At 47.7% G+C, this 7,740-nt stretch overlaps 1 protein-coding gene across 30 annotated transcripts in view; it reads right to left on the bottom strand.

Moving 5' to 3' along the window:
* Positions 1–5,372, bottom strand: part of PCBP3 (poly(rC) binding protein 3) — a 293,840-nt gene extending 288,468 nt beyond the window's left edge. For 10 of the 30 annotated variants that reach the window (XM_019523234.1, XM_019523244.1, XM_019523238.1 and 7 more), the window contains exon 1: positions 5,109–5,368. The gene's annotated coding sequence lies outside the window, so the exon portion shown is untranslated. Of the gene's footprint in view, positions 1–5,108 lie in introns of all 30 variants that reach the window. The other 20 variants (XM_019523258.1, XM_019523271.1, XM_019523241.1 and 17 more) reach the window with 7 other exon arrangements.
* Positions 5,373–7,740: the final 2,368 nt, after the last annotated feature.

Genomic DNA, 7,740 nt, shown 5'->3' with positions numbered 1-7,740 from the left:
AAAAATAAAGGTACAAGAGAGGTGACTCCTTCCCCAACCTCTGGCTCTGCTGAGCTGTTAAAGGTGACCCAGAAACATTCTGTAGCCCACCCAGACAGGCTCCAAAGCCAGGCCACTGCAGGGCACTGGTGCAGGAGCAGTGGTAATCTGAGGATTAGGTCTTTTCTAGCTTTTGCAACCCCTGCTGTACTTCAGCTTCTGTCTTAAACACAACCTTCAGTAGAGCTTTCAGCACTGATACTGAAAAATGCAGATCTGGGAATCAGCAAAAGGGCAGGTATGAAACGGTCAAATAGCCAGGGAGAGCAGAGATTAAACTAAAGGGGACTGCTCAGGACTTTGCTGTTTTTCATAGATCTGTTACTTTTTTGTACTTTTGAAGAGTAAAGTCTGTGAATTTAAGAAATTCTTTTACTAAGCCAGTGAATGCTTGTCTTACTTCCACATTGTTCCTGAAGAACTTAAGTAGAAAACAGGGTTCCTACAGCCACATGGAGTTTAAGCAGCTGGGAGCTCAGTCACTCTGAGGCACTTGTTCTAAAATCCTGGTGGCTGCACTACAGGTTCCCACTGCCCAAAAAAGGCTGACATGGGGTCTACACTGGGGCTTACATCTGAAATACTCAGAGCTAGGAGTCATCAACTTAGCCCAGATCCTGGGAGAAAGGCAGCGCATAAACTGGCCCCCACAATAACAGACTGGAGTATGCTACATTTGTTGGAAGGGTCTAGGTGGGACAGGGGTTTGTGGGAGCATTGTGAATGTTGCTTTCAGACAATCCATTCTTATTTCTCTCTGGCCATCTCTAAAAAAAGTCAAACTAATCAACCACACCAAATGGCTGAACAGCCATTGGGTCTATATAACAACCTACAGAGACATTTTCTAGCATTTCCCCAGGGCCATCCGCTCTCACAGCCAAAGCCAGCCTGGCTGACCTGTCACACCTCCTGAAAGTACAGTTCTGCTCTAAAAAGCACCTCTGCACAAATGGCAGCTTCTTAATAATCAGAGCTTTCCTTCCTCCTCTATCCCTCATTTCCAGTGGTGCCTAGGATCAGAGGAGCAGAATGAAGTGGCAAAAATAAATTATTTTCTCTTTCTTCTCCCTTGGATCCTACAAAGCCACCCTGGCCACAGGAGAGGGTCCTATAGTCTGCCTCCTGTAGACCTTGCAGATTTGACCCAACCAAAGGGAAGGATCTGGAGTCTATTCTGGCTCATACATTAGCATAATTGCACCTCCAGGCTGATATCTCCCTTCAGTGACACTTGTGCAACTCAAGTGCCCTCAATGGGCAGTCACTGAGGAAACAACCAAAGGCCAAGAGATATGCCCCATTGAGTGCTCAAGTTCTAATTCATCAGCGTTGCACTGACATGATGACAAAGCCCCAAGTTCCAGCTGGGTCGTCTGAGAATTGCTTGAGTGTGCAGCTCCCCACTCTGGGTAGCTCAGGAGTAGCCGCAGGCAGGATTTGAAATCTTTGGCCATGATGGCAGAAAAAGTATTGTCTGGCCCTGAGTTGTGGCTAATTCTGATGGGCTGCCAGCTTAACACCTCTTTTCCCCAGTATACAGTACACTTGTTATGGAGTCACTGAGAAATAAGCAGAGTCTGCTATTCCATTATTATGTTTTCAAGCAGATTCACGTTTAAAATCACAGCCATGGCCTTCTTATGCAGGGAGAGGAGTTAACTTCACAGGCAAGTCCTTGTGCCCTACCCTGACCTCCTAGCAACTCTTCCACATAAGATTAAGACAAGGTCAAATATTAACACTAAGCCACTCATGTGATCACACTCAGGTCAAGCTGGTTGAATGGTGGCCTAACCCTGGGGAGTAAACTGCTGCATAGGGTATGTGATCTCCAACACCAGTCTTGAATGCTCAGACTATCAGTCACCAGTGCTGGCGGAGGCTTTACAGCCATCAGTCCTGTACGGATCCCTGTATAAAAAGAGAACAAATTCATTCCGCTGTGGTCAACCACCAGCCCAAGGCACCACTGCTACTACTCAGAGCAGCTTGAAAAGTGGGAACACCCTGCTGGGCTGCTGCCCTGCTAGCAAGCAGACAAGAACTGAGCTGATCACTCAGAAGGGGCAAGGGAATGTGGCAGATGCATGTAAAGAGTTTCCTAATTACTTATTTAAATGGATGAAAATGGTACACCAGGTTTGCTGAAGAGGAGCACCTGACTGCAGCCCTACAGACCAGTTACAGAACAGTGCTTATGCAGCATCCCATGCATCTCATCTGCACCCCATTTGGCATCTGTCCTTGAGGCCCTGTCAGGATGAACTGGAGATTTTCATGGAGACAGTCCCAAGAATGAGCTCACTGGGTGGGAACCTGGTCTGAAAGGAGGGTCTCAGCTGCATTCACTGCAATGATTTGCTAACTACTGTTGACATTGGGATAATACCCAGGAATACTCATCAGTCCAGTAGAAAAATGTCATTCTACTCAGGTGAAAGAAAGCGATAAGGAGAGGTTGGAGAATGATTATTCTGGCTGACTTAACTCCAGGGCATTTGTGCAGCACAGAGCATGCCAGCACCTTCCTTCTGCCCACACCCAACACTAGATTTACCTTCCCCTCCCCCCAAACGAGTCTGTTGAGTAAATATAGGTGGAAAGAGCGATGGGGGATGGAGGGCAATTTGTGATCTGGAAGGTGTATCAAGCATGATAGAGAGCTGTTCTCTAACCATATACCTGCAAGGAGCTATATTATTAGTATCCATAGCTAACCTTCCCAAATCTGGGGCCTAAAGTCAAATGCATGTGGAGCTGACTTTTTTCCCCTCAGGGGTTGATTACTTCTTGCTCTCCTGTTTCACTGCAGGTGTGTTCAGCACCAAAGCTTTGATTTAAGTGCCTAAATACAGATTTAAGGGATTAACTTCAGAATTCCAAGTCTAGACATGTTAAATTCAAAATGTAGGTAGTCCTCATTTCCAAGCCAGACCCTTTCCTGGGACAGGATGCAGCCCATGCGCCCTCTCTCCATCGCTACCAGATGCAACCGCTCTGCCTACCCTGGATCTTGTCAGTCAAATTACTCATTCATGGTCATACTGATACAGACCAGTTGCAGGAACTGAGTATACAATATGGTGGCTGCAGAGGTGCCAGCAATGTATTAGCCCTGGTTCATGGCCCCTGGAGTGCTCACCAGATCAGGCTAAGGGTGGGAAGCCTAGGTGAGAGCTGAATCCATAACATACCATGTGTTTTTCTCTATAAACAGTCCCACGGTACCACTCCCATGCTTCCCTGCAACATAGATGAGTCCAGCTAAGAAATCATTTTAAGTCACTGACAGGGTTAGATATTGTGCGAGAGACCGGACATGTTTAAAAACAGGCCACAGCAGACACCAGAAAGTGTGCAATATGGAATAGTTCCACACTGGCTGTGAGCTGGGCAGGTGATGTAGAAACCCTTCTCCATTTTGCAATGGTGCCATTTCAGGTTGTGTGCAGCACGGGACAGCTCCCAGTCACAGATCTGTAGGAATAACTCTGCCTGGTGGGGGAAGTCAGCAGCAGCCTTGCGTTCAGTGAAACGGTTCTGAGGGGCTTTTTGGATCTCTCGGAAGGTTTTGGCAGTGGTTCTCTAAGGATGCCTCAGGATCCCTTCCCACCTCCTCAGAACTGCACTTCGTTAGTCTCTGGCTCCCATCGGACAATTTACATGGTTACAAGAGCAAGGAACACAAAACTGTTTTTTCTCCTTGCAGTGGATTGCGACTAATGACTACTTGGTGGATTTAGGCTGAGCATCTGCACTACAGGATAGCACTTTCTAGCCATGGAGTACAGCTGGCATGAGAGCTATGGAAATGTTCCTGAAGCAAGTAGTTGTAAACAACTCATCCCACAAGCTTTTCCCTTGACCTGCAGGGATACATTTCGCCAGCTGTACCCAGGAAAGTGGCATGCACACACTCACTCATTCGGTCTGTGTACCTACCCGAACTACAAGGGCAGCAGACCCTGCTTTGTCAGCTTTTAGCCAAATACGTCAGCATGTTTCATGGAGTCAGACTTTGATTTCTGCATTCACCACATTTCCCAAGAGACAGCCCTTGCTGAGTGGTTCCCTGTAATCCCAAGAAAATCAGCATCTCCCACTCAGATTCATTTGGGGGGGAGGCGGGGGGAGGGGGGAGGAAGGGCAAACAGTCCCCCAGCTCTCACCTTTCCAAACAGACTGTCACTTGGGAGTAGGCCGCCAATATCTTGCAAAGCTGAACACCCCAGGAGAGTTGTGGGACACAACACTGAGGTTCTTTAAGAGTATGTCAGGCCTCACTTTTGGGCTGGGGAGATTGGAACAACTCATTTGCTTATGCAGCCTCACTATTTTCACAAATACATGGAAGGACTGGCTCGTGAAACACGCCACAGCAGTAGCTCCTCTCTGCCGACATGCCTTTCTCTGGCACCGCCCAGGACCGTTGCAGCACCAGGAATCAAAGACTTGCTCCCAAAGGAGAGGGAAAAAGATTGTACAGTAAACTCTGGTTGATTCACCACTCTAGGAAATATGAGTAACAGTGAAATTTTGGGTATCATATCAGGATTTGATATCAGGGAGGGGTAAGGGGTGTGGCGTCAGAACAACTGGGAATTAAAGAGTGGTGAATTATCCTCTCGATAAATTAACCAGTTTCCTCTATTTGTCAGATTCCCTGATTCCCTCAGGCAGAGCACACACCCTTGTTGAAGACACAACACAGATTGCACAGGCTGTGACTATCTCCTTTGTAAACTCTAAAAAACCACTGTACGCTGACACTATAGATACCCAAGGCAATAACAACAGCTCCTGCCCAAAACAGGATAAAGTTTGGATAAACAGGGATGCCTGTGAGCACAGCACAATGTCAGGGTACCCTGCACAGCATAGCAGCAGCTTTCACCCCTCCTAACACAGGGCACTGAAAGTTAATGCTTTAGGAAAGACTCATCCAAGAGCTGAGATCTCACCGAGCCAAGATGCCAGTCCCACCACCACCACCACCTCTGTGCTGCCCTGCCACACAGCCACGTCCAGCTAAGAGAACAAAATGTGGGGAGAGCAAAAGAACTCACCTGTCCCACAGACAGACAGACGGTGTGACAGATGCCCAACTGCAGGGTGCTGATGAGGTGGGAAGGGATCAGGGCTGGTCCAGGCAGGGGCAGGTTAGTCTAGGAGGGAGGAAAGGGCTGAAGAGGAAAAACAGGGATAGTTTGGGGAAGGGGTGGGGGTGAATCTCAGTGAATATCCTATACACAGCAGGACCTGCTGTAAGTAAACCAGCAGCAAAGGCAGGAGAATATTCCCTGCACTCAGCACAGGCACTGCCCACCCCACAGTGCAGAGCCTATCCCATCAATCAAGCCAGCCCACACCCCAGCAGACAGGAGGAGAGCTAGGGCCTGGAGCGCCTTAGCCAATTGAATCAGCAAACTCTCACAAGCGCAGCCAATCAGGAGCATAATGAAACACCCCCAGTATGAAGCCAATTAGCAGCCAAACACTGAGCAAAAGCTGCGAGCCAGGCAGACAAGTAACCAATTAAAGCTGTCCTACAGGCCAAGCACGAGAGGAGGAGAACTTGGGACAAGTGCATGGGTGATGTTAGCCCTCCTGTAGGAACCTAGGCAGGAGAGGGGTGGAGACCTGGTGGCATTTCCCAGTGATGCAGGGAGCACACAATGATTTAGTGTTTGTACAGGCTGGTGAACATCCTAGCAGGCACGTGCAAAACATCTCCCAGTAACTGGAGAGGCATGTTGCACAGGGCTGTGCAGTCCTCCAGATGTGGGGGGTGGATGCAGCCTCATTCTCACAAAGTTCTCTGAACCAGTAAGTTTAAGTGTGCAGTTTGCCTCCACCTTTAGCAGACTGTGTAAAGGCAGAGAAAAAAAATGTTCCATTTATTAAACCAGCTCATAGGCTTAGGATTGTTGAATGGCCAAGTACATCTGCTTGGCCTGGCACTACACAGTTGGCTGCCCCAAACCCACAGGGTATGTCTGCACAGTGTGCTGGGTTGCATGTGCCCCTGTGATCTTTAAGGTAGCTAGCACAAGTGACAACAGCAGTGAGGGCACAAGTGGGGGCATGGTGGGACGGGGTTATCAACCAAAGTGTGTACCCAAGGCTCCATCAAGCTTGTGCTTTTGACGATAGCCTGCACTGAGCCCAAGCCATCACATCTGCAGTGCTTCTGTTACCTGAGTTAGCCAGACTAAAGCTGGCTCAGGCGTGCCTACGTCTGCAGCATCATTCTGCTGTGCAGTCATCCCCCAAGAGACTTGATTCCACACAGTGCCCAGCCACCCTGATGTCCTCTAGCATACTAAGAAAAGGAGCTGAAGAGCTGCTATGCCTCCTGGAACCCGCACATGCATGCACACATTCTTAAAGAAGAGAAGTCTACCAGGATCATCCAAGCCCTTCCCTGATGTAGTGCTCATCACATGCAATTACATGAAGAGAAATTCCTTATTCACAGAAGTTCATTTGCTTCCCCCTCCTCCCCTCCTAATTCCTGCCTCTTCCCTACCTGCAGAGAAGAGCCTAGCAGTGGCAGTTGCACCTGTACAGCTGGTTTGTTTCATGTTAGAACCAATCCTCTACCTGTAGCAAGGATCTGAGTGTCATTTCAGTAGCAAGACACTAAAGTCCAGGCCTGTACTGTCACCAGCCCAGATTTACAAGCATGCTTATATAATTTACAAATTAACACAGAAAAATTATGGCCTGAATATTTGCATACCAGCAAATCCCCCTGGGGAACTGAGTTTGTTCCTTAGCAATGAAGAGATAGGGTTAATACAGGCATTGGCAAGATTTTGTTGTACATGGTGAAAGATCTTGGTGTGGTATTTCAAGAAGTGGTTATAGCTGCGGAAGCCCTGTCCTGACCAGCAAAGATTAGGGATGGGAAAGCAATCTCAGCCATCTCTGGGTGGCAGGCACTAAACTATGAAAGCACCATATTCTTCATCCCCTTGGCTGACATCAAATGACAGCATGGCTTTAAACAAAAGCAAATGAGTCCCATTTATCCCAGCCATACCTTCATGTCAGTGCAGTGATGCCTTTTACTGAGGAAGAACACAGGGGCTCCAGTGATAGCTCAGAACCCAGGTGTACCAAGTATTGTATAAGACACAACAGATCTGGCCCTTGGTGCCCCAGGGAGTTTATATATCACACATGAGATCTGAGAGGCAGTTGAATGCATCAAAGGACCACATCATGAGTGGAAAAGCCTGCCCAGGAATCAGGGTAAATTAGCTCATATTTAGCTCCCTGCTACTGTGACCAGATGCTTTACTAGTACCCAAGCTAGCTAAGTTAAAGCTAGCTTTGGATATCTATGCTACCTGCAGTGAGACCTATCCTAAAGTTAATGTTAGTTATGAAGGGACATGCCTCCATCCCCTATTCGATGGCCACTGGGTGCATCTACACTTTCATTAATGCACTTTTGCAAATGCACATTACATTTAGTGCCTCCATTGTAACGTACTAGAAAAAGGCATGTTAGCTTATTTTAATGCACATTAGCAAAAGTGCACTTTTTTGTGATTCTTTAATGTGCATTAAAATAGCCTAATGTGCATTAAAGCACATGTGTAGATGCACTCATGTTCAACTCCTGCACCCTGACCGTGAAGTAGTGCCTTTTGATGTCCAGCCTGAATCTACTCTCAGTCAGCTTATGGC

This window comes from Gavialis gangeticus, unplaced genomic scaffold (genome assembly GCF_001723915.1).
Source record: "Gavialis gangeticus isolate Ggan-Ray unplaced genomic scaffold, GavGan_comp1, whole genome shotgun sequence".
Classification (NCBI taxonomy): domain Eukaryota; kingdom Metazoa; phylum Chordata; order Crocodylia; family Gavialidae; genus Gavialis; species Gavialis gangeticus.
This window is presented reverse-complemented; position numbering and strand designations above follow the sequence as displayed.